Below are 26929 nucleotides of genomic sequence, written 5' to 3'. Positions count from 1 at the left end.
ACTGCAGGCTACCCTCTCACCCTCTGGAGGTTGGGGATCATCTGAGGTCTATCTAGGCCTTGAAAAATCAGAGGCCCATTCCTGGGATGTAAATTAGGAGTTTTGGACTTACAGACAGACACCATTATATATAAAATAAACAACAAGGACCTTACTGTATAACACAGGGAACTATGTTTAATATCTTATAATAACCTATAGTGGAAAAGAATATGAAAAAGAATATATATGTGCATGTGCTGTGCTTAGTCACTCAGTCATGTCCAACTATTTTTGACCCCATGGACTATAGCCCACCAGGCTCCTCTATGTATGGGATTTTTTCCCAGGTAAGAATACTGGAGTGGGTTGCCATGCCCTCCTCATATATGTGTAAAGGAATATATATGCATATGTATAACTGAATCACTCTGCTGTACATCTGAAACTAACACAACATTGTAAATCAACTATAGTTCAATTAAAAAAAAACCTAAAAAAAAAATCAGTGGTTGCCAGGAGTCATGGGGGAGGGAAGCAGGAAGGGATGAATAGATGGAGCACAGCTGGTGTTCAGGGTGGTGAAATTGTTCCATATGATACTGTCAAGGTGGATACATGACACTATGCATTTGGCAAAACCCACAGCATGTAAAAGACCAAGAGTGAGCCCTCATATAAATCATGGACTTCTGTAAATAATAATGGGCCACTATTAGCTTATCAGATGTAATAAACATACCACAAATAATGCAAGGTATTAATGACAGCAGAAACTATGGGAGAGGGGAAAGGAGGACATGGGAACTCTTTATATTTTCTGTGTAATTTTTCTGTAACCCTAAAACTGCTCTATAAAATATTTTTTTAACTTAAAAATAAGAAACACAATTATATCTGTTGCGTTCCCACAGAAGAGACATAGGATACACAGCCTCCAGAGGGTCACTGAAGGGTCTCACTGCAGTGGGACACAAGCTGTCTCCCAGTGTGGACGGTGGGCAGGTGACGTATGAAGGTGCCAGTGCAGACATCCAAGGGAAATGTCCCTGAGGCGGGAGATCAGGGTCTAGAGCGCCAATGGGTAGGGGACTTCATGAGTAGGGTTTGGGATAAAGGCCAAAGAACAGAGTCAGAGTGGGCGAGGGTCCCCGGAGGGAGGGCCTCTGCCACGCGCCATCAGCCTCCTCAGGAGCCCGGCCACCCTCGAACAATCCAGACAGGAGGCTGTGGGGCCCCAGCTGGATGCTGCTTACCGCGCAGTTAAGTGAGAACAAATCCAAAGCAAATACTTGCGATATTTAGAGCTTTAGGATATGCCCATGTTTTATTCATCCACGTTAGCATGGGGTCTGTGGGCCCCCGGAGTCTGAAGGAAATTAGAAAATCACAGAATGTCAGAGTTAGAAGAGGCCTGGGGAGTGATCTGATCCAGGCCTTCTTTGCTGAAGAGGAAATTGAGGCCCACAGAGGGAGGTGACCTGAGATTACAGATGAAGACAGCCAGCCCTGTGAGCCCTGGGCTGCTCACACTCCCGGGCATATGCCTGCCTCTCTCCCCCTCCCTCCCTCCCCTTTCTTTCAACACATCTGGGTGCTTACTTTCTGTTATTTTCAAGCAAGGTCAAGGAAGGTAAGGGATATACTGCAGGCTATCCTCGCACCCTCTGGAGGTTGGGGACCATCTGAGGTCTGGGTAGGCCTTGAGAAATCAGAGGCCCATTCCTGGGATCATTACATGGTCTTGAAGCCCAGAGGGCAGGTAGATTTAAAATATATATATCACACTGCAGGCTTACATAATTTTGTGTGCAAAGTCATTTCAGTCATGTCCAACTCTGCAACCCCATGGACTGTAGCCTGCCAGGCTCCTCTGTCCGTGGGATTCTCCAGACAAGAATACTGGAGTGAGTTGCCATGTCCTCCTCCAGGGGATCTTCCTGACCCGGGAATGGAACTCGCATCTCTTCTGTCTCCTGCATTGGCAGGCAGGTTTTTTACTACTAGCGCCACCTGGGAATTTCAGTCAAAACCAGAAATGAGGTCCACAGTGACAGTGCAGTCTTTCTTCCAAAGCTCTCTCCCTTCAGATACACCAGTCCTCCCCCACTTGCCTCTCCTCCAACAGGGACGCTCTAGAAGGTAGCTCTCCTTCCTTCCACAAGTACCAGCACCAGCACAATTCTCAGCTCCTGGATATTGAGTAAGGGCCGCTAACTCTGGGCGACTCTGATGAGAATCCAGAAGGTGATGTTGACTTTGGGCTTAAAAGTGATGTGAGGGAGGTGGTATAAAGAGCCAGGAGCTCTTTGTGGGACATTAGGTGGATGGGATACACAGATGGCTGAGCCAACAGGAGGGAGAGTGGGCCTGGGGATAGACATCCGGAGTCTTCCAGAAGCTGATAACCCTGCCCAAGACAGCAGAGATCCAGAGAAGATGCCTGGGAGTCCGACAGTGCGGCTCTGTGAAGGAGCCCTGGAGCCTTGAGGTGGACCCTCTAAGTGGCTCATTCTGACTTCACTCTGACTCTTCTCTAGCCAACCTGCCTCTACTCTAGGGTCCAGAAAGCTAAAGCCATTCTTTCCCAGACTCCCTTGCAGCTAGTGGCAGCCATATGACACGGCTCTGGCCAATGAGACATTAACAGAAACCAATTGGTGAATTGGTGAAGCAATCATGGTGGTAAAAGGGAGAAGATCAGGCTGACTGACTTAGGCCATTTGGATCCATCCCTGGAGGGGTAACTTCCTCCCAAATTACACAGTTGCTAGACAATAGAGGAAAACGGGTCTGGAAAGGACAGTCCAGGTGCTCTTATGAAGGGTGAATGGAAGCTAGATGAGTAAGCAATGAGTGTCTATAAGAGCCATCTATTCTGAGAGACAGAGGATGGTGTGGGAGCCATTGGCCATGGTCATCAGAATTCTCCTGCCCTCTCTCTTTCTTGTGTCTTGACTACAGACATGATGGCTACATCTGCAGAAACCATCTTGGCCTCCTGAGAGAAAAGTTGAGAGAATTGTTCTAACATCTTTGAGATGCTGTTATGAGACCTGACTCTGGCTCTGATAGTAAAGAATCTGCCTGCAATGCAGGAGACTCAGGTTTGATCCCTGGGTCAGGAAGATCATCTCTGAGATGCTGAAATGATAATAAATGGTAGCAACAAATTCCCTGCAAAACTCTTATCATCCAAGAGAAAAATGAACAAAACTTCTCGTACATTTAAGCCACAATCATTTGGGTTTTCCATTACTCAAGCAGAAGATAGTCAACAACATTTAATGCTATGGAGATGTGTGTCAGTGAAGACCCTTTATGTAACAGAAAAGACAACTCATGTTAATGTAAGCCTTGAAGAGAATTATTGGCTCACACAACTGGAAAGTGCATGACTGGCATAGGTTTCAGGATAAGTTTAATCCAGCAGTTTAATGATATCACCAAGGACCTTGTTCTTTTTTCTTTCTTTTCATCTTTCCATGCCCACTCTTGAAGCAATCATGGTGGTAAAAGGGAGAAGATCAGGCTGACTGACTTAGGCCAATTGGATCCATCCCTGGAGGGGTAACTTCCTCCCAAACTACACAGTTGCTAGACAATAGAGGAAAACGGGTCTGGGAAGGACAGTCCAGGTGCTCTTATGAAGGGTGAATGGAAGCTAGATGAGTAAGCAATGAGTGTCTATAAGAGCCATCTATCCTGAGAGACAGAGGATGGTGTGGAAGCCATTGGCCATGGTCATCAGAAGGTCATTAGCAATCTTCTGTTGGCAAAGTGGCAATGCCAGTTGTGGTAAGCTAGTGGAAGTAAGAAGGTGTATACCCCTCTCTCAAGAAATTTGGGACTTCGAAGAAGAGAGAAATGACACTATCTGGGGTGAGGAGACAGAGTTAAAAGAAGTCAGACCAAGCTGACTTAGACAAGTACCTTATTAGTACCTGGAACCATTGAGGTCCCAACTCACCTTCTCTTGGCTCCATTGGCTAGAAACTATGTCAATCTCTTTTTATATATTATTTCTACCTGAAGTCTTACAACTATTGTGCAAGGGATATATTTGCATAATCTCTTTCCCAAGGGGGGAGGCTGAGATTAGGAGAAAGCAAAGTGACTATCCCAACTCAGCAAAAGGTTGAGCATGTGCTTTCTCTTGTAATCTGCTGACTCACGGAGGCCACACCCTATGCCCTTTGGTCCAAGGGGGACTTACCTTCGGACTTATCCTCATTACGGGTCTACCTAAAAGGTAGTAATGAGTTGAGACCTCCCCCCAAAACCTTCATCTTTGACACCACACAATCCAGGGTGTCTACAAGCCCCATGCTAAAAAGGGTGTCCAAACAGCCTGTCTTAGGCCATCGGTCAGCTAGAGACCAGGTAGGGCTAGCTCTTCCTAAAGGCCCAGCTGTGCAGGGAAGGTCCAGAAATGAGTGAGATGGCACGGCAGCGTGAGGGGTGGGGGGCAGCAGCAACCAGCAGCGGAGGTGGGGCTGAGTTATGCCAGCTTCCCTCCCAGGGTTTCTGCAGACAGCAACTACCCCTCCCACAATCCAGGGCTTGCTTGCCTAGATGCGGAAGTCAGTGCTGGCCCAGTGATCTATTAATACTCCCCAATTTGCATTTCTGCATGTGGCCTACCCAGCCTTCATAAGTAGGGCTGCCAGATTTAGCAAATAAAAATACAGGGCACCCAGTTACATTGGAATTCCAGGGAAAGAATGAAGAATTTTTTGGTAGAAGTATGCCCACCAATAGTGCATGGGCCAGGCCATACTTGGACTGAAAATATTATTTGTTGTTTATCTGAAGTTCTCATTTAACTGGGCATCTGTATTTTCTCTGACAACTCTACCCTGAAGTTTTAGTCAGCAAGCAGAAAAGCTTAGGAAGAAAAATTCCCCATGGGCAAAGATCCATCATAAAACACTTTTTAAAAAGTCTGTGTACAGGTAGCTCACCTTTCTCTACCACAAATACTCTCACTTTCACTCTCCCTCTCTCTCTGTCACACACACACACACACACACACACACACAGTTTTACTCCCCCTTGATTTAATGCGAACATTGAGTCCCTTGACAAAAACACCCCTGACCTAAGCCTGACCCCAACTGCAGTCCTGCATGTGGGCCCTAAGAGCATCCACCAGGCATCAAATGATTTACCTGCCATCAGGGTGGGTCCTACAAGTATGACCCATGAGGGCAACCCTGGGTGGGACCTGAGACAGACTGGGATTACTAAGTCTTTACAAGTGTTATTAAGTACCCAGATGGCCTTTCAAGGCACTTCCTATTTCTCCACATGAAAGCCCTGGGATCTCACTCATATAGAAGCTTTCAAGTGAAGGAACCCATCTCCAAGGGCTATGGGCTGAATCACATCCCTCCCAAACCCACATGTTAAAGCCCTAACTCCCAGAGTGACTGTATTTGAAGAAAGGGTCTATAAGGAAGTCATTAAGGTTAAATGAGATGATGAGGGTGGGGCCCTGGTTCAATGGGAAAGGTGCCCTTATAAGAAGAGCTTCCTTCCTCTAGCTCTCTACCTGTCCTTGCAAGGACACAGAGAGAAAGCAGCCATTCACAAGCCAGGAAGAGAGCCCTAACTAGGAATCCAACCAGGCTGGCACCCTGATCTCAGCCTTCTAGTCTCCAGAGCTGTAAGAAATAAGTTTCTGTTAAGCCACCCAGACTATGGTATTTGGTTAAAGCAGTCCAAGCAGACTAAAACTGAGGGTCACTGGGCCCCAGATGTCCAGAGAGAGTGCCTTCCCATATCTTCAAATGCTCCCCAGCACAAAGGAAGGAGCTGGGCTCCCTGGGCATGGGGAAGAGCTATGCCTCATGCTGACATCTGGGTCCAGCAGGGTGGGCAGAACAGAAGGCTCTGAAGCCTGAGGGCAAGCTGGCAGGTGATGGAGAGGGAGGGCCCAGAGAGGATGACCAGCTGCTCAGTTTGATGAGCGCCACTCCAATTCCAAGGCCACAGAAAAATTGTGACTTGGGGCAAGGTTTTAAGTAACCTCCTGCTTTATGGGCACAAAGCCTCTGTCCTACCCTGGGGCATGGATACTGGAGCCAACCTAGGCTCTGGGAGGAAGCAGGTTGTATTATCAGGCTTCCTTCAGAGAAACAAAACCAATATAATGTATGGCATAAATATATATATATGTGTGTGTGTGTGCACACGCATGTGTATATAGATAGATACAGAGATTGATCATAAGGAATTGGCTTACAAAATCACGAGATTATAGGGGCTGGTAAGTCCAAAATCTACATACAGGGTGAGCCAGCAGGCCAGAGACCCACAAAGAACTGATGGTGTGAATGAAGTACAAAGGCCATCTTCTGAGAGAATTCTCTCTTGCTCAGGAGAGGAGAGTCTTTTGTTCTATTCAGGCCTTCAACTGATTGGATGAGGGCCACCTACATTCAGGAGGGAGAAAAGGTAGCCCTCCTACATTGTTGGTGGGAATATAAATTGGTGCAGCCACTATGGAGAACAATCTGAAGGTTCCTTAAAAAAATAAAAATTGAGCTATCATATGATCCATCAATCCCATTCCTGGGCATATATCCAGAGAAAACCCTAATTCAAAACGATACACGCACCTCAATGTTCATAGTAGCACTGTTTACTATAGCCAAGACATGGAAGCAAACTAAATGTCCATTGACAGACGAAAGGATAAAGAATATGTGGTATATACTGGAATATTACTCAGCCACGAAAAAGAATGAAATAATGCCATTTGTAGCAACGTGGATGGACCTAGAGATTATCATACTAAGCGAAGCAAGTCAGCAGAGAAAGACATGTACCATATGGTATCGCTTATATATGGAATCTAAAAAAATGATACAAACTAACTTATTTACAAAACAGAAATAGACTCATAGACATAGAAAACAAACTTAGGGTTACCAAAGGGGAAAGGGGGAGGAGATAAATTAGAAGTAAAGGATTAACAGACACACACTACTATAAATAAAATAGATAAACAACAAGGATTTACTGTATAGCACAGGGAACTATATTCAATATGTTATAATAACATATAAGGGAAAAGAATCTGAAGCTGTACACCTGAAACTAGCACAGTATTATAAATCAACAATAGTTTAATACATTTTTTAAATGAAAAAATAAATTTAAAAAATAAAAGCTTCCTCAGGGCACTGAATTTCTTCAACTGCCTTAAGTTTTGAAGAACAAACTCTCAGCCACAAATAATGAAGGGGAAGGAAGAGGAAGGAAAAAAAGCCGCCTTGGGAAACACACACACACACACACATACAGACATACCACCGCATCTACATACACACATATACACACACACAACATATACATACACATATACACTATACATTACACATACCACATATACACTCACACACACACCCACAATTCAAAATCCCACAAACATTCCCCAGTCACCTTGGCCAGTGCCACCTACCCTAACACTATTGCCATCCATGGGTCTCAGGAGGGGCAGGGTAATCTATCAGGGCTTGGTGACCTAGTTTGCTACTGTCTAGCCACCTGACCTGAGCCAGTAACTCTGTAAGCCCCTGTTTCTTCATCTATCAATAGAAAATCCACCCCTGCGGGTTCTTGGAAGATTGGTGCATTCATCAGCTGAGCGGGACTTGCACTCAGGCGCAGGGCTGGGAGGCCAGAGGCTGCAGTCACAGGTAAGTGTGGTTGCTGTCATGCAGGCCATGGTCAAGGACAGGAGACGAGTAGACAGCGCACTCTGGGGTCACCCAGGAGTCAGCAGGTGCTGACGAGGCTGTGAGCTAGTCAGGGAAGGCATTCGAGACCCCTGGGGAGGATGTGCTATGTGGGGGAGGCCTCAGCAAGGCCGTGAGTAGGGCCAGAGGTGGGGGACCCAGGGTGGGCCAGCGTGGCCCAAGGGTTAGGGCCTGCAAAGTTAAGCCCGGATGCTTGGGTGTGGCCGACGCAGACGAGGCCTCAGATGGCAGGCAAAACCTTTCAGTTTTTTCTGTTGGCAAAAGGATTTTGTGTGTGATGGCAAAATAGCCATAGCCAGGCTGTAGAGGGTCTGCTCTAGGGGGAAGTCAGAGAAAGAATTCTCCAGAGAAGAGGCAAGGTGGCTGAGTCAGTGCAGAGGTGCTTGGGCTCAGGGCGATACCTGGAACACACCCATGGGAGCTGCCAGCTGGCCCCTCAGGTGAAGCTGGGAGGGTGCCCCCCCCCCCCCGCCGTGAGACATATAGCTTCCCCTGTGATAATGGGGGTGGATGGGGGTGGCCTCTCCAGGCCCAGAGGGGCGAGGGGGTCAGGACAGGCCTGGGCCTCATCCCCCTTCGCTGTGGGCTCCATCTGTCCATCCAGACGCCCCTGTTCACGGGGCCGTCTCCTCTTTACTGTGATTAAAGCACTGAGTTCTACTGATTCATCGAGAGTACAGGAAGCACCGAGTTACACAGCGCAGCAGGCTGCCCCGGTTCGTGAATTCCCTGTCCCGCACACACGTCCCCTGGCAGACAGTGATCCAAAAAAGACAAGGGACTTTATTCACTTGGTCACTTTAGCAACAAGGCAACAGAGCCCTACCGGCAGGACCGCCTCACATTCAAACCCCGAGAGCTCACCCCAGAGCCTATCCTTCCATCTCTGTAGCAGCTCAGGACATCAAGAAGCTTCTAGAGCTGGAAGGGACGTGAGATGTGAACCTCAAACATGAAAGCAGAGGCCCCATTTTCCAGATGGGAAAGTTGAGGCCGAGAGAGGAAGTGACTTGCCCAAGGTCACTGGAGGCAGAAGCAGGCCTTCCCCAGGGACAGCCTTTCTGCTCCCGGCAGAGCCCTGGGCGTCTCCTGACAGCCCCCCCGCCTCCTGGCCTTGGGGGCAGATAGGCCTTGAGAGGCCCAGCTGAGAGCAGCACAGGGATTAAGGTCTGGCAACTGAGGTCCGGAGTTGCCTTGGGCTCCAGATCTCTACTCTTGGGCCTCCTGGGGTCCCAGGCAGCCTCCCTGAAGACCAGCCTCCCTGAGGGTGCTGCCCAGGAGTGAGAAAGTACCTCACCTCACCCTTTAAAGCAGTGCCTTTGGGAGGGGTGGTGGTGCAGGGGACTGGGAGCAGCCCAACAGCCACAGAAGTAGGTGAAAGGCGGCGCTGAGCACCCAGAAGAAGAGGGACACCCAGGTCTCGCGGACGCGGGTGTCCAGGTGCAGGGGGGAATTGCCCTAACACACACCAGCTGTGCGTGGACCACACAGCATCTTATCTGCAAAGTATAGTCAATAATAGCACTCACCTCACAGGGTTACTCTGAGGATCCAGTGAGACCCCCACGGACTGGGTTTAGCAGAGAGGTGGATCAGTTCCTTGTGCTGCCCAAACAACAGGAAAGAAGCACGAGGTAGGACCCAGATGCCAATGATGGGAGCCTCACAAACACGCGGTTGAGGTCAAGGGCAGCCGCAGCCAGATGGCAGGGTCACGGGGAGGTACGTCACCGAAGTTTACGGAGCCAGACACAGCGAGGTCATAAAAACAAAAGGGTCCTTATAGAAATGACGGTCATCAAGTTCCATTTGCTGCTTACGTCTGGAGTAGAGACGGCAGATGTGCTCAGGAAGCCGCTGTCGATATTGGCAACGCTTTATTTCATTCCGTGCAGGAAACACAAAACAGACACAACTCCCTGTGCCCTCCGAGAGCCGCTGTGTGTATTTGTTGAATGAATGAACTCAGGGTGACTGAAAAGCGCGCTGAACACGTGTCTCTCGGCTCCCCATTCCCCTCCCAACTAGGGGAGTTTGGGGGCAAGCGGCAGTGAAATCAAATCCTGAAAGAAAGCATCTGCTCCTAAGAAAATGCAGGCAGGGAGGCCAGGGCCAGCACGAAGGTAAGGGAGTCAGGTTTTGTTCCCACGCTGCCCAAGATACCCTAGTGCAGGTGGCTCCTCTTCATTGCTTTTCCTGGGGATCTGCCAAGATGGTGACGATTTATCCCTGCCTTCTCTGAGGGAGGCTCACGCCACAGCTCAGCTTCTCCACAAATGTCAACCAGCCTGATCCCTCTCCTGCAGACGGAACATAATGAAAACGCTACGCGGGTAAAGTTCATGCCCAGCTGTCCTGTGTTTAATTCTGGGCTGTGGGGGCGGGGAGAAAGCGGGGATTTCTCCCTCAACCCCTTCACCTTCCACGCATCCCCAACCTGATCTGCGTCCATTTCACAGTGTGCCTCACCCTGCAGCCTGTTTGAAATGCGAATTCCCTGGGCCCTGCCCCACCCCCAGTGCCCTGCGGGTGGGGCTGGCACACAGTGCTGTAACAAGCCCTCTAGGGGCTTCTGATAGGCTACGTGGCCGCACTTGGAATCACCTGGGGAGCTTTAAAAGCTGCTGATGCCTGCATCCTCCCCGCTCGGGGAGTCTGATGTAATTGGTCTGCGAAAGCGCTAGGTGATTCTACTATGCACCCAGCAGGGAGGCCTGAAACCCACTCCCATGATTCTGTGCTCGGGGTGGAGAGAAAGAATTTCTCGCTTACAAAAGGTTTCTTCCTCTGCTGACCCAGCACAGCGGTTTCTCAAACTTTGGAGCACGTCGGAATCCCCTAGAGGCTTGTTAAAGCCACTGGGTTTCTGAGTCAGCGCGTCTGGGACTGCCCGAGAATTTACATGTCTAACCAGTTCCCAGGTGATGCGGATGGTCTCAAGACCACTGCCCTAGAGGATCCTTAGAACAACCCTCCCAGGGGGCAGGGGACTGGGAGCTGCAGGCAGTTCCGCTCCCCACCCCCACGCTTCCCTGAAGTCCACTTCACTTTGACTTTGCACCTCGGCCCCTCGCAGACCTGCATTCTTCCATCAGCTGTCACTCTCGCACTAAGCAGTTGCCCACTATCCATCCTGGGGACACCTCCCTTGAATCATTCATTCAAACAGCCATTCATTTCATGTAACATTTATGGAACATCTTCTCTGTAACAGATCCTGTACTAGGGATTGGGAATACAAGGATATGGAAGACTTGGGCAATGCCTTATTTATCTTTTAACTGAGGCTACAGGGAGACAACTGCTTTGGGAAAACCAGGGAACATAAGCTGGGCATTCTACCTGGCTTGCTCACTGCTGCCTAGAGCAGAACTTGGCACATAGTAGGTCTCACTAGGCATTTGATGAATGAATGAATGAGCTGAATGGGGAACCTGCCTTAGAGATTGCCCTTTTCTTTCTTCCCAGGTGTCAGCTGAGCCCAGAATGTTCTAGCTCATTGATGTGTCTGTTTGGGGGTGATGGTCAGGTAGACTATGGGCATTTATGCACCTTGCTCAAGAAATGCTCATCCCAAGCCTTCACTGAAGTTTCTAAACTCCTCCTGCCTGTGTGCTGGGCTCCCAAAGGGTTCCTGAAAGCACTCATGGCCCCTAAGGGGAGAGAGAGAGAAAGGCAAGCAAATGCCAGGCATGAAATGAGCAAAACTGGAACAGGAGGGAAGGGGGCAGGGCACAATCTTTAAAAGAATGACATAGCCCTGGAGGATACAACATAAACTGCTTAGAACCAGCTAGGTCCAAGATGGTAGAAGAATCCACTTCCGGTGGACCTTCAACCTCATTATATGCTCACTGTGATATATTAGCATATGCTAAATGACATACCCACCAACGCCATGACAGTTCCAAGGCTGGCCATAAAGGGCCAAAAAGTGGGCAATGGACCAGTTCCTGGAAATCCCCACTCCTTCCCCGAAATAGTTGGAACAATCCTCCTACTCATTAGCCTAGGAAATAAAAAACAAGCACCCCATAATTCAGGGCCACACTTGCCTTTTGAGATGGCCCGCATCTGTCTATAGAATGTGTATCTCCCAAGCCACTCTAACCCTCTGAGATGGCCCACACTCTGTCTGCGGAGTGTTTTATTACTCTCAATAAATCTACTTCTTACCTGTTACTTCTTACCATTCGCTCTGAGACATAAAGAACCTGAACTTCAATGAGTCCTGAGGCCAGGTGTGTAATATACAAAACTGGGTTCAAGCCCCAATGTGAGTTGTGTGGTTTCAAAACCACCGAAGAAGGGGAAAAAAAGGTGAGGAGAGGAGCCGCCAAAGTGTGAGCTGTAGCCAGGGAGATCGAACCATCCCGGCTTGCCCAGAAATGTCCCCATTTCAGATTTTATGGCTCAAATTCCTGCAGCCTAGGAAACTCTCAGTCCAGGGCAAAACTGGATGTGGGTTACCATGGTTTGGGGGGCAGAGAGAGAGTGAGGTCTGGACACACAGGAAGGGAGAGGAGGCCCCAGGGGAACCAGAGCAAAAGAACAAATGTGCAGAGCAGAGTTAAATGACTTATTTCTACACCTGAAACAAGGGCTGGGGCTGGTTCATCCCCAGGTCGCCCACCAGGGAAGCCAGCAAGATCAAGCTTTCAGATGCTGCAATTGGCAGACCAGGGCTTAAATTTTTGGAGTCTGCATTTTCTTAGCTGTAAAATGGGCCAATGAACCATATTTTCTTCACTGTTATTAAAAGGGTTAAATGAGAGAAGAAATGTACTCAGCACTATGCTTGCTGCATAGTAAGTAAACAGTGGGTATCAGGTGTGCTCAATACGTGACCCTCAATGGTCCTTCTTGATTCCTGATGACCATGAGAGGTGGGGAGAAGGCTGGGTGGGGGCTGGGAGGTGAGGGTAGTGTGTGTGATGTTTGCCCCAGGCCCTTAGCCCCCTTTGACCCATGCTGGGAGAGGCAAAATACACAGGTCTTCCCCTTGACCTCTGTTGATGGTATTGAAGACGTCCGGGGAAATAAGTATTGGTTCAAGAGGGAACCAGTGTTCATCTACAGGTAGATGAAACAGCCTGGCCTCCCCATTCTCTGACCTCCTTGCCTCCACTGCTCTTGTTCCCCATCCTCCATCACTGCCCCAGCTGAACTTTAAGCCTTGTCCCCCACAACTGCAGCTTCTTCTTCAACTCAACGTCATGCATCCCACTTTCTGATTAAGGCCTCCTGACTTCCATGGTCATGGACCCTCCACCTTTCCAATGTCCCTCCCTGCCCCCCCGTCATGCTGCTCAAATGCTGTAACTGGTGATTCCAGTCACTGTCGGCAGAACCCTTAGCTTCTACCTCTCTCTGGCCTTGTGGTGCTCACCTCGCCAAACCACAGTCATACCTGGCTCTACACCTACTCTGGCTGCACTCACGTGGAAAAAAGCTTCCATGCATGCTGACCAGGCCCACTCTAAGTTAGTGACCATGAACTTCATTTGTGCCCTAAATGCTGCCCAGCCATCATCCCAATACTTCCCCCGTCCATCCACCCTCCCACTTTCCTAGGTGACCATGTCCCACTTCCTGAGCTGTCCTCCCACCTCTAATACTTCCTCTGATATCCTCACTCAAAGCTGATGGCCTTGCTTCCCTGCTCAGGGGGCAGACTGAAGCAATGCAAGAGGACTCGTATGGCTTTCACCACCACATCGCCCCTGCGACCACACCTAGGACCGTGTCTGCAGCCACAGCCCCGCCGCTGGAGATGGACCATCCCCTGCTCCTGGTTCAAGTCAACACCACGCCGTGTCATCCACACGAGGCTGGGGCTTCTCTCACTTCTCTTCGGCTGCATTATTCTTCCGTTATTACCTCACTTTCATTAGCATACAAACATCTCTCATCTTTCCCATCATAAAGAATTTCCCAAGCCTGCTTCCTCTTACAGCTACCACCCCATTTCTTTGCCTCCCTGAGGAACAAAATATTCAAGACTTGTTTATACTTGTTGTCTCCTTTTTCTCATCTCACTCCTCTCATTTTTCTTGCCATTGTGAAATGTAAAGCATGTAAAAGTGCTTGAAACATTAATGCATTCATATAACCCAACAATTCCACTCCTGGGTATATACCCAAAGGAATTAAAAGCAAGGACTCGGAGTATGCTGACATTGTCCCATCGTGTTCACAGCACATATTCGCCACAACCAAAAGTTGGAAACAACACGCATCCACTGATGGATGAACTGATAAATAATATTTGGTGTATCTGTACAATGAAATACTATTCAGTCATACAAAGGAATGAAATTCTGATACCTGCTACAGCATGGATAAATCTTGAAAACACTACGCTAAGTGAAATAAGCCAGACACAAAGGGACAAGTATTGTGTAATTCTACTATAAGACATATCCTGAATAAACAAATTCATAGAGACAGAAGGTAGAAAAAGGTTATTAGGGACTGAGGAAATGAGAGAATGGAGAATTATTTTTGTAAAAAGAGCTATTCATTTGTCCTTGCACCATTTATTGAAAAGACCATCCTTGCCCTGCTGTTCTGTAATGCTGCTGTTGTCACAAATAGGTGTTGATATTTGCAAAGATTTTAGGGGTATGGGATTAAGAGTTACAAGTTACTATGCATAAAATAAATAGCCATGGGGATATACTATACAGCACAGGGAAATACAACTTTAAATAGTGTAGAATCTATGAAAGTACTGAATCACCATGTTGTACCTAAAGCTAATATGATATTGTAAAGCAACCATATTTCAATTTAAAAATAAAAAAAAGAATTTTGGTTAAAAAAACACATTTACAACGATTCATTTCTGGGCCCTCTATTATGTCATACTGGCTTATTTCCTATCTTTTTACCAACTGCATTCTGTCTTAATGACTGTCAATTTAAAATGTCTTGATTTGCAGTAGAACAAGCCTTCCTACTCTCTTACTCAAGCACGCCACAGCTCTCTTTGAATTTCCATAAAATTTTGGTGCCAATTTTTTAAGATCCACAAAACAGACAAACAAAAACACCTATTGGGATTTTTATTGTAATTTCATTGAATATGAAAATCAGTTTGGGGAGTACTTACATTTCTGTAGTATTGAACATCCCAGGTCTAGAACATGGTGTATTTCTTTATTTTTTTAAAATTTCTCTCAGTAATGTTTAATAGCTTTCTGCAGGATATCTTAGTCTCCTTTAAAAACATTTTGTCCCTAAGTATTTGATCTTTTCTGATGCTCTTGTAAAAAACACCAAATTTTAGTTTCTGGTTTTTACTAATATATGTAAATACAATTGATTTATATTGACCCTGTATACAACAATTTGTTATTAATTTTAATAGTTTATCTGTGAAATATTTTATTTAAATATCCTATGTACCCAGTAACATCCTCTACACATAATTACAGTTTGATTTCTTCTTTTCTAGTTCTTATAATTTTTATTTATTTTTCTTGCTTTGCTGCAATGACAAGAACCATTATAGGGAAACATCCCTTTCCAAATCTCAAAGGAAAGCTTTCTACATTTCACCACTAAGCATAATTTTTGTTACAAATTTTTCATAGATAGTGTTTATCGAAATAAGGAAGTTTGCTAAGAGTTCTTACCAATAAATGTTACCTTTTATCAAACATTTTTTTCCTTCATTTATGAAGTAGATGGTGTGATTTCCTTTCCTTTTTCTGTTAATGTGGTAAATTCTATTAGCTGATTTCAGTTATCCAAATAACTCTGCATTTATGGATTAATTCTTCTGTAGTAAAGATATATTATCCTTTTGGAAAAAAAGTGAAAGTGTTAGTCACTCAGTCGTATCTGACTCTTTGAGACCCCACGGACTGTAGCCCACCAGGCTCCTCTATCCATGGAATTCTCCAGGCAAGAATACTGGAGTGGGTTGCCATGCCCTTCTCCAGGGGATTATACCGACCCAGGGATCGAAACTGGGTCTCCTGCATTGCCGACAGATTCTTTACCGTCTGAGCCACCAGGGGAGCCCCGTATCATCCTGTTGTTTCCCCTCTGTGTGTTATTGCTAGGTTCAGTTTGCTAGTATTGGATTAGGGTGCTTTGCGTCTATGGTCTTGAGAAGGATAGGCCTGTAAATTTTCTTTCTTACCATGTTCTTGTTGTGTTCTGTTATCTAGGTAATGTCAGCTTTACCAGAGGAGTATAGAAACGATCCATCTTTTCCCCCTATCTGGAAGAGTTTTGTAATATTGCTATTATTTCTTCTGTAAATCGTTGGTGGAATTCTTGGATGAAGTCAACTAGGCCTGGAGTTTGGGGGTGGGGGTGGAGTAGGGGGTATGGGAAACTTTTAAAAGATTCAATTTAGCTATGGAAATATTCAGACTTTCTATGTCTTCTTGCATCCTTTTGACATGTTTTATTTTTCTAGTAATTCATCCATTTCATTTAAAATTTTTATTTTATTGGCACAAAATTGTTCATAATATCCTTTTACTATCTTTGTAATAGCTAGAGGATCTACAGTGAGCCTTTTTTTCATTCCTGATATTGATAATTTGTGTCTTCCTCATTTTTACTTGGTCAACCCTGACATGGATTTATTAACTTTATTAATCTTTTCAGAGAACTAGGTTTTGATTTTCTTGAACCTCTCTATTAATATCTTTACTTTTATTTCATTGATTTCTGTTCTTATCTTTATTATTTCATTTCTCTACTCTCTTTGGTTGAAATTTGCTGTTCTTTTTCCACCTTCTTGATATGAGTGCTCAGCTCATTAGTTTTCAGGCTTTCTCCTATACTAATACATGTATTTGAGGTACTACATTTCTTAGTTCTGCTTTAGCTGTGTCTCACAAGTTTTGGTACGTAGCATTTTCATTACTATTCGGTTCAAAATATTGTCTTATTTTCACTGTAATGTCTTATTTGGTCATTTAGAAATGTATTTCTTAATCCAAACATATGAGGATTTTAAGTTATCTTTTTATTATTGAGTTCAAGCTTACAAACTGTGGCCAGAGAACACGCTCCATTTCTTGAAATGTGTTGACACTTACCTTAAGGCCCAGTCTAGTTAATTTTTGTAACTGTTTCATTGGACTGGATAAAGAACCTATCTTCTATAGTTGTGAGGTTTATTGTTTTTATATGTATACTAGGTCATGTTTGTTAATTGTGTTGTACAAATGTTCTATATCTTTACTGATATTTTTCTCTTGCTTGTACTAGCAGTTACTAAGAGAAGCATGTTAAAATTTCCCACTATGATCAAGGATTGGGCTTTCCCTTTGGAATAATAATTTGCTTTATTTGGGGGCCTTCATATGAGAAGTATACACATTGCCCCACGTCCAAGGTAAGAGAAACCCAAGTAAGACGGTAGGCGCTGAGAGAGGGCATCAGAGGGCAGACAGACTGAAACCACAATCACAGACAACAGGCCAATCTGATCACACGGACCACAGCCTTGTCTAACTCAATGAAACAGAGCCATGCCATGTGGGGTCACCAAAGATGGACGGGTCATGGTGCAGAGGTCTGACAGAATGTGGCCCACTGGAGAAGGGAATGGCAAACCATTTCAGTATTCTTGCCTTGAGAACCCCATGAACAGTATGAAAAGGCAAAAAGATACGACACTGAAAGAGGAATTCCCCAGGTCAGTAGCTGCCCAATATGCTACTGGAGATCAGTGGAGAAATAACTCCAGAAAGAATGAAGGGATGGAGCCAAAGCAAAAACAACACCCAGTTCTGGATGTGACTGGTGATAGAAGCAAGGTCGGATGCTGTAAAGAGCAATATTGCATAGGAACCTGGAATGTCAGGTCCATGAATCAAGGCAAATTGGAAGTGGTCAAACAGAAGATGACAAGAGTGAATGTCAATATTCTAGGAATCAGCGAACTAAGATGGACTGGAATGGGTGAATTTAACTCAGAAGACCATTATATCTACTACTGTGGGTAAGAATCCCTTAGAAGAAATGGAGTAGCCATCATAGTCAACAACGAGTCCAAAATGCAGTACTTGGATGCAATCTCAAAAATGACAGAATGATCTCTCTTCGTTTCCAAAGCAAACCATTCAATATCACGGTAATCCAAGTCTATGCCCCGACCAGTAACGCTGAAGAAGCTAAGTTGAACAGTTCTACAAACACCTACAAGACCTGCTAGAACTAACACCCAAAAAAGATGTCCTTTTCATTATAGGGGACTGGAATGCAAAAGTAGGAAGTCAAGAAACACCTGGAGTAACAGGCAAATTTGGCCTTGGAGTACAGAATGAAGCAGGGCAAAGGCTAACAGAGTTCTGCCAAGAGAACGCACTGGTCATAGCAAACACCCTCTTCCAACAACACAAGAGAAGACTACACATCGACGTCACCAGATGGTCAACACCAAAATCAAATTGATTATATTCTTTGCAGCCAAAGATGAAGAAGCTCTATACAGTCAGCAAAAAAAAAGACCAGGAACTGACTGTGGCTCAGATCATGAACTCCTTATTGCCAAATTCAGACTTAAATGGAAGGAAGTGGGGAAAACCACTAGACCATTCAGGTATGACCTAAATCAAATCCCTTATGACTATATGGTGGAAGTGAGAAATAGATTTAAGGGACTAGATCTGATAGAGTGCTTGATGAACTATGGATGGAGGTTCGTGACATTGTACAGGAGACAGGGAGAGAGACCATCCCCAAGAAAAAAAAATGCAAAAAAGCAAAATGGCTGTCTGAGGAGGCCTTACAAATAGCTGTGAAAAGAAGAGAAGCCAAAAGCAAAGGAGAAAAGGAAAGATATACCCATTTGAATGCAAAGTTCCAAACAATAGCAAGGAGAGATAAGAAAGCCTTCCTCAGCAATCAATGCAAAGAAATAGAGGAAAACAACAGAATGGGAAAGACTAGAGATCTCTTCAAGAAAATTAGAGATACCAAGGGAACATTTCATGCAAAGATGGGCTCGATAAAGGACAGAAATGGTATGGACCTAACAGAAGCAGAAGATATTAAGAAGAGGTGGCAAGAATACACAGAAGAACTGTACAAAAAAGATCTTCAGGACCCAGATAACCACAAACGTGTGATCACTCACACTCACCTAGAGCCAGACATCATGGAATGTGAAGTTAGGTGGGCCTTAAGAAGCATCACTACTAACAAAGCTATTGGAGGTGATGGAATTCCAGTTGAGCTATTTCAAATCCTAAAAGATGATGCTGTGAAAGTGCTGCACTCAATATGCCAGCAAATTTGGAAAACTCAGCAGTGGCCACAGGACTGGAAAAGTTGTTTTCATTCCAATCCCAAAGAAAGGTAATGCCAAAGAATGCTCAAACTACCACACAATTGTACTCATCTCACATGCTAGTAAAGTAATGCTCAAAATTCTCCAAGCCAGGCTTCAGCAATATGTGAACCATGAACTTCAAGATGGTCAAGCTGGATTTAGAAAAGGCAGAGGAACCAGAGATCAAATTGCCAACATCCGCTGGATCATCAAAAAAGCAAGAGAGTTCCAGAAAAACATCTATTTCTGCTTAATTGACTATGTCAAAGCCTTTGACTGTGTGGATCACAATAAACTGTGGAAAATTCTGAAAGAGATGGGAATACCAGACCACCTGACCCACCTCTTGAGAAACCTGTATACAGGTCAGGAAGCAACAGTTAGAACTGGACATGGAACAACAGACTGGTTCCAAATAGGAAAAGGAGTACATCAAGGCTGTATACTGTCACCCTGCTTATTTAACTTATATGCAGAGTACATCATGAGAAACGCTGGGCTGGAAGAAGCACAAGCTGGAATCAAGATTGCTGGGAGAAATATCAATAACCTCAGATATGCAGATGACACCACCCTTATGGAAGAAAGTGAAGAACTAAAGAGGCTCTTGATGAAAGTGAAAGAAGAGAGTGAAAAAGTTGGCTTAAAGCTCAACATTCAGAAAACTAAGATCATGGCATCCAGTCCCATCACTTCATGGCAAATAGATGGGGAAACAGTGGAAACAGTGTCCGACTTTATTTTTCTGGGCTTCAAAATCACTGCAGATGGTGATTGCCGCCATGAAATTAAAAGACACTTGCTCCTTGGAAGGAAAGTTATGACCTACCTAGACAGCATATTAAAAAGCAGAGACATTACTTTGCCAACAAAGGTCCATCTAGTCAAGGCTATGGTTTTTCCAATAGTCATGTATGGATGTGAGAGTTGGACTATAAAGAAAGCTGAGTGCAGAAGAAAGATGCTTTTGAACTGTGGTGTTGGAGAAGACTCTTGAGAGTCCCTTGGATGCAAGGAGGTCCAACCAGTCCATCCAAAAGGAGATCAGTACTGGGTGTTCATTGGAGGGACTGATGTTGAAGCTGAAACTCCAATACTTTGGCCACCTGATATGGAGAGCTGACTTATTTGAAAAGACCCTGATGCTGGGAAAGATTGAGGGCAGGAGGAGAAGGGGATGACAGAGGATGAGATGGTTGTATGGCATCACTGACACGATGGACATGGGTTTGGGTGGACTCCAGGAGTTGGTGATGGACAGGGAGGCTGACGTGCTGTGGTTCATGGGGTCGCAGAGTCGGACACGACTGAGCGACTGAACTGAACTGACATTGAAAATTGGCATATCTGGATGGCTAATAAGCACATGAAAATATGCTCAGCACCCCTCATTATTAGACAAATGCAAATCAAAACTACAATAAGGTATCATCTCACACCAGTCAGAATGTCCATCATCAAAAAGTCTACAAACAATAAATACTAGACGGTGTGGAGAAAAGGGAACCGTCATACTGTTGGTGGGAATGCCAATCGATATAGCCACTATGGAGAACAGTATGGGGATTCCTTAAAAAATCAAGAATAAATTTACCTATGATCCAGCAATTCCACTACTTGGTATATACCCTGAGGAAGCCAGAATTGAAAAAGGCACATGTACCCCAGTGTTCACTGCAGCACTATTTACAATAGTAATGACACGGAAGCGACCTAGATGTCTGACAGATGAATGGATAAGGGAGTTCTGGTACATATACACAATGGCATAATCCTCAGCTATAAAAAGGAATGCATTTAACTCAGTTCTAGTGAGGTAGATGAACCTAGAGCCTATAATACACAGTGAAGTAAGTCAGAGAAGGAAAGACAAATATCATATATTAACACATATATATATATATGGAATCTAGAAAGACAGTACTGAAGATCCTACGTGCAGGGCAGCAAAGGACACACAGACATTTTGGACATGGTAGGGGAAGGAGAAGGGTGGATGATTTGGGAAAATAGCATTGAAACATATACATTACCATATGTAAAATAGATAGCCAGTGGAAATTCGGGGTTTCCCAGGTAGCACTAGTGGTAAAGAACTCACCTGCCAATGCAGGAGATGTAAGAGACACGAGTTCAGTCCCTGGGTGGGGAAGGTTCTCTGGAGAAGGAAATGGCAACCCACTCCAGTATTCTTGCCTGGAGAATCTTATGGACAGTGGAACCTGGTGAGCTACAATCCATGTGGTCACAAAAATAGTCAGACATGACTTAGCAACTTAACAACAACAAATATATATATATATATATATATATATATATATATATATATATATGTAGAAGGGAATGGCTACTCACTCCAGTATTCTTGGCTGGGAAATCTCACAGACAGTAGAGCCTGGTGGGCTACAGTCCACGGGGTCGCAAAGAGTCAGACTTGAAGCAACTTAGCACAGCACAGCGGGAGTCACAGCAGGAGTTCGATGTATGACACAGAGAATGACTGTCTAGAGGGGTGGGATGGGGAGGGATGTGGGAGTGGGGTTTGAGAGGGAGGGGACACACATATACCTAATGCTGATTCGTGTTGATGTATGGCAAAAACCATCACAATATTGTAATTATCCTCTAATTTAAATAAATAAAATAAAATTGGTATATCTTCTTGGTGAATCACACATTTAAAAAATCATCATGAAATCTTTTTTATCTGTTGTTGTTGTTCAGTCTCTGAGTCACGTCCGACTCTTTGCGACCCCATGGACTGCAGCACGCCAGGCTTCCCTGTCCTTTACCATCTCCCAGAGTTTGTTCAAACTCATGTTCATTGAGTTGATGATGCCACTGAACCATCTCATCCTCTCTGTCACCCTCTTCTCTTCCTGCCCTCAATCTTTCCCAGCATGTAGTAATACTTTCCATAAAACTTATTTCTTTGAGAATATAGTCACGTCTGCTTTCCTTTAGTGAATATATATTTATCTTATTACTCTACAAGTATTATAATTAATGACTATTTAATTTTAAGTCTGCTGAAGACATTCTATTTGTCCTGCAAGTTCTGTGTTTTCTTTTCTTTCCTTTTGTGACTTATTTGAAATAATTAATGGTTTTTAGTATTATTGTATTTATTAGCATTATTATGGAGGCTCCACAGCTTTTACTTTTTGTTTTTAATTTGTGATTTGTCATCCACAACTTTTCATTGTTTTCCTTCAATGAATCAACAGCTCCCAGAAACATTCTTCCAATTTCATAGTCTTTATAATTATTATTTTCCCTGTATCTCTTATGTGCCTGAGACATTGCACCAGGCCAGTGAATTCCCTTCTATCAGTATCCCATCCCAACTGCATTGAAAGAAACTCTTATCTCCTGCAGACACCAGCTAGAAAAAGCCGAGTCAGGTCCAGGACTTAATTATAAGAAGCAGAGCTCTAGAGAAAGTAAAATTCCCAACTCTAGCAGGTGTGTTATATATACCGAGACCATGGCCCTGATTGGGAAAGAGTGGGACGCTGAGATATAAAACAGGGACATCTGGACCAGTGCAATAAAAACATTTTCTTATGTTGCCATATACCCCTAAACTCTCTGAGCCTTCAGAGTATGACCCACTTCTCCATGTTAGAAGCCAATGCTAGGGACTTCCTTGGTGGTCCAGGGCTAAGACTCTGCACTCCCAATGCAGGGGGTCTAGGTTTGATCCTTGGTCGGGGAACTAGATCCCACCTGCTACAACTACAAATCTCACATGCTCCAGTGAAGACTGAAGATCTCACGTGCTGCAACTAAGACCCAGCACACCCAAATAAATAATAAATATTTTTAAAAATAAAGGCTAATGCTAGCAAAAAAATGGCAAAATAGCAAAGGCCAAAAAGTTCATCCTTACATAAAGGTAATGAAAATAACTGGTGAAAACTATCATAATCAACTTTTGCAGAACTCTGGAAAGTAACCTAAACGTTGCAGCAACCAGGGGAATGTTTAATCAATAAAAATGAGTTGAGTCTCAATAAGAACAGTGAACTTTGTGACTTTTTAACTAATTCTGCTCCTATCACCTACTCCCATCATGGTGGCCTTGATGATAACAGCCCACATTCCCAGTATTCATACTGGTACTGGAGGGAGAAGAAGGAACCTTACTCACAAAGAATTGCGCTTGTTTCTTTTGACCTGTCTGATGGCTTCCTGGAGAACCAACTCAAAGGGTTGGCCTTTATCTCATCTAACTCAGAACTCTCCCTCTGCTGAGATGACTACCAGAGGCATTTCATGAAAATATTTATAGGCAGCTATGTTAATCACTTGGAGAAGGGCGTGGCAAAACACTCCAGTATACTTGCCTGAAGAATCTTGTGGACAGAGGAGCCTGGTGCGCTATGGTCCATAGGGTTGCAAAGAGTCTGAAAGACACGACTGAAGCAACTTAGCACAGCCCAGCACATGTTAGTCACTGTTGTCTGGGTGACAACTGTTTCTAGTTGGGGCAAACAAACCATAGACTAACTAAAAGCTTGGGAGGAAAAAGCTGGGTAATGAGGTGCTTTGGGGTCAGGGCTTTGAAAGGCTCTGATGATTCCTAGGATTATAGAAGGGCACATGCCTGCCCAGGGCTGTGTGCATGCTCAGGAAAGACCTGTAAAGGCTCTAAGTTCTGATCTCTGGCTGACCTTCAGGCTCTGCACAAGCGGGAAGTGAAAACTAAGGCAGAGTTGCAGTCTACCCGGCTGAGCACTGAAGGTGTACTCCAACATATGCATAGAGCTTTTTCCTTTTGTTTGTTTCTTGGTTCTAGGAATTAAAAAAAAATTTTTTTCTCCAATTCTAGTTGACAACTAAGCTAATGACACAGAGACTTCATTGGCCACACACAAAGAATACAGTCTTTAAAAACTTAGTTCAAAAAAGCCTATGAAAAACAAACAAACACCAACTATTACTGCAGCAAGTGGCAACAAAAATATCCTGGGATGAAAGACAGTCTAATTTCCCAAGTTGCCACATTATAATATTCAAAATGTCCAGTTTGCAACAAAAGTATTTGAGGCATGCAAAGAAACAAGAAAGTATAACCCATACACAAAGAACAGTAATAATAAAAATAGTCCCTAAGAGAGAGAGAAATTATAAAAGGGAAGCAAATAAAAAATCTGGAGTTGAACAGCACAATAACTGAAAGTTTTTCATATTCTTTCCCATTATAGTTTCTTACAAGATATTGAATATAGTTCCCTGTGCTATACAGTAGGAACTTGTTGTTAATCTATGTATTTTCTATTTGTAACTCCTCTTTTTTCCTATCTGATTTAAAAGACATCTGCATAACATAATTGTAAATCTATATTGATAGGCATGTAACGTATAAGTATGTAGTTTGTGACAATAACAATATAAGGGGGAACAGAATTCTATAGGAGAAAAGGTTTTGTATACTACTGAAATTAAACTGGCATTAATCTATGCCAATTATTAGAATTTAACATGTTAATTGTAATCCCTGGGGCAATTGCTAAGAAATAACAAAAACATATAAGAAATGACCAGGGAATTTAAGTGGTATACTAGAAAATATCCATTTGCTGTGAGAAAAAGCAGTAAGAGAGGAACTAAGGAATAAAAAATTAGAGACATCCAAGGTAACAGGTGGCAAGAAGAGTCACTTTCCTGGTAGGTTTAATTGGCCTTGATCTTCAAAAGGAGGTAGGGCTGAGTTACACGGTGGAGATGGGGGGATTATATTTGGCATTCAGATGATAACCTTGGGCACTTCTTGGCACTTCCTTGGCCAGTGTTGATAAGATATGGACAAATGTCACAACCCTGGCCTAAAAAGGGCAGAGTGACCAGGGCCCAGACTCCTCATGGATAAGACTCTGCATTATATTACCAGATAAGTCACCTACACTGACAGAATTGTTCTCGAAACATGCAATCTAGAATAAATAGTGGAGAAAGGAGACGGTGAATATCCGTTGTGATCTGGAGGCCAGTTTCACTATCTGGGTCTGCTGTTCATCTCACTAACCTTCTGGTAAGTTTCTCCAGGAACTGAAGCCCACTTGAATCTTGGAGGAGCTGCTCCCCAACCTGGTTCTCTGAATGGCGCAAGGGATAGACTATAGTGGGTGCCGTGCGACACTGCTTAAATGTCCCACTTTGGGGCTGAAAAACCCATTCCCTCTGCTGCTGGGAGTGTTGGCAGGTAACAGCCATAAGCTTTCCCTCCCTGGGGAGTGCCTTCAGCTAAAGATGCCTACCTCATGTTCCCTTCCCAGGGGCAAGCCCGCATCCAATGACTGGTCACTGTGGAAATACAAAGGCCTGGCCCCTCATCTCAGTTTGAGATAACTCTGAAGGACCATCCCAGCTGCAGAGCTCCCCATGGGGTCTGCTGCGCCTTGGTTGCAACCTCATCACAGTTAAATTTCCTCTGCCCAATTCTGCATCCTTCATGGTCCTTAGGTGGAGATCCTGAGAGCACTGCTCAATAAACTTCCTGCATGCAAATACCTGTCTCGGGGTGACTTCCCAGGAAATCTGGACTGTGACAAACTGTTTTGTAGTAGTACTTTTGGGAACTACCCAAGTAAAATACTGGATATAGTTGCAGTGACTGAAAAGTTATTGCTTCCATCCTTACAGCTTTGAGGAATCCTCGTGAGTCTCTGAAAATCAGCACCAGTGACTCTGAAGGAGACATTTCTATTCTTCTGTCTTTCTCAAGTAATAACTGAGAGGGAGATTTTATCATTGATCAACTGGACAATTCCACATTGACCTAACTGCATTTTGAGGGTCCTGTCATGAATTATTCTAGCAGCAGACCCCACCCTTGGCTGACTCCCGCAAAGACGAGTTTGCAAAGACTAACTCATAGGGTAAAATAAGTGAAATATAGTTACAGACAAAATGGCATTCAGACATCAAACTTATTTATCTGTGCGGAGATAGCTGAGATCACTCTGATAGGATTGTCCCATGGCCCCAGTTCAGCAGGACCGGCTGGAAAGTTTGAATACTGTGTGACATATGGGGCAGTGAGAAACCTGGCATGTGTTATGGCTCATCTTTACAGTAATCTACTTCAGAGCATCCTTAGCACACTGTACCAGCTTTATCATTTGCCCACTTATCTGGGGGTAGCAGGGAGGATGGCCACAGTTGGATAAAGTTCCTGTCCATAAATTCTCTATATTCAACTGAAGCAAAATCAGACCATTACCAGAGATAAGTGACTTACAATGTCCATGCTATTAAATTGCCTGTTGAAGATCTGAGCATGTGAGAGCAGGGGTCTGAGCCGGAACAATGAGCATATCAAGTGATTCTGCAAAGACGCTTATCACGATCAAGTAGTTCCGTCTCTGAATTGGTCCTGCAAAATTCTTGGCCAAGATTTCATGGCCTTCTCAAGGTACATTTGCTGAATAGACCACAAGTCCTAGGAAGTCCAGGCATGTGTCATCAATTTTGCTGGTTTTCCAATATTAGCCTCTATTCTCTTGTTTCCTGTGAAGGGTTCCCTGATGTATGTACTGTGGCCAAGGTAACAATTTGACCATCCTTATAGAATAATTGCAGCTTTGGTGAGACTAGACTGTGACAGCTATAGTTACCAATTATTGATACACTGAAACTGCAGTTGACCTTCTTGTGTGTTCAGCTCTTATTGAAAACAACTACAGATATTTGGCTCCATCCTGGGCAGAACTCTATGAAATAGAGAACAGCAGCAAAAACCATAGGCAATATTTTAGAAGTCAAGATCTGGTTCTATAAAAAGACACTAAAAAAGACATAACCCTAGCAAGCATTATCAAGAATAAAAGGAAGAAAATGTGAATAAATAAAATACAGAAAGATATGGAAGAAA

General features: G+C 44.3%; 2 long non-coding RNA genes across 21 annotated transcripts in view; one reads left to right on the top strand and one right to left on the bottom strand.

The window, feature by feature from the left end:
- The window catches only part of LOC147340181 (uncharacterized), a 274415-nt gene that overhangs the window by 198149 nt on the left and 49337 nt on the right, over positions 1 to 26929 (bottom strand). For 15 of the 18 annotated variants that reach the window (XR_015158636.1, XR_015158638.1, XR_015158640.1 and 12 more), the window contains exon 1: positions 9275 to 9831. This is a non-coding gene — a long non-coding RNA (uncharacterized LOC147340181). Of the gene's footprint in view, positions 1 to 9274; positions 10349 to 10517; positions 10925 to 26929 lie in introns of those variants that run through there. The other 3 variants (XR_015158635.1, XR_015158633.1, XR_015158628.1) reach the window with 3 other exon arrangements.
- Positions 9939 to 13727, top strand: LOC147340183 (uncharacterized). Of its 3 annotated transcripts, none has more exons than XR_015158652.1 (2): positions 9939 to 10078; positions 13388 to 13727. It is a non-coding gene; the product is annotated as an uncharacterized LOC147340183 (long non-coding RNA). The 3 variants fall into 3 exon arrangements; XR_015158654.1 differs by having other exon boundaries at positions 9967 to 10078; positions 13413 to 13727; XR_015158653.1 differs by lacking the exon at positions 9939 to 10078 and adding an exon at positions 12400 to 12824.

The sequence above is a fragment of the Bos grunniens genome, chromosome X, assembly GCF_055505025.1.
Source record: "Bos grunniens cultivar Pamir isolate PY7600 chromosome X, Bosgru_T2T1.0, whole genome shotgun sequence".
Lineage (NCBI taxonomy): Eukaryota > Metazoa > Chordata > Mammalia > Artiodactyla > Bovidae > Bos > Bos grunniens.
This window is presented reverse-complemented; position numbering and strand designations above follow the sequence as displayed.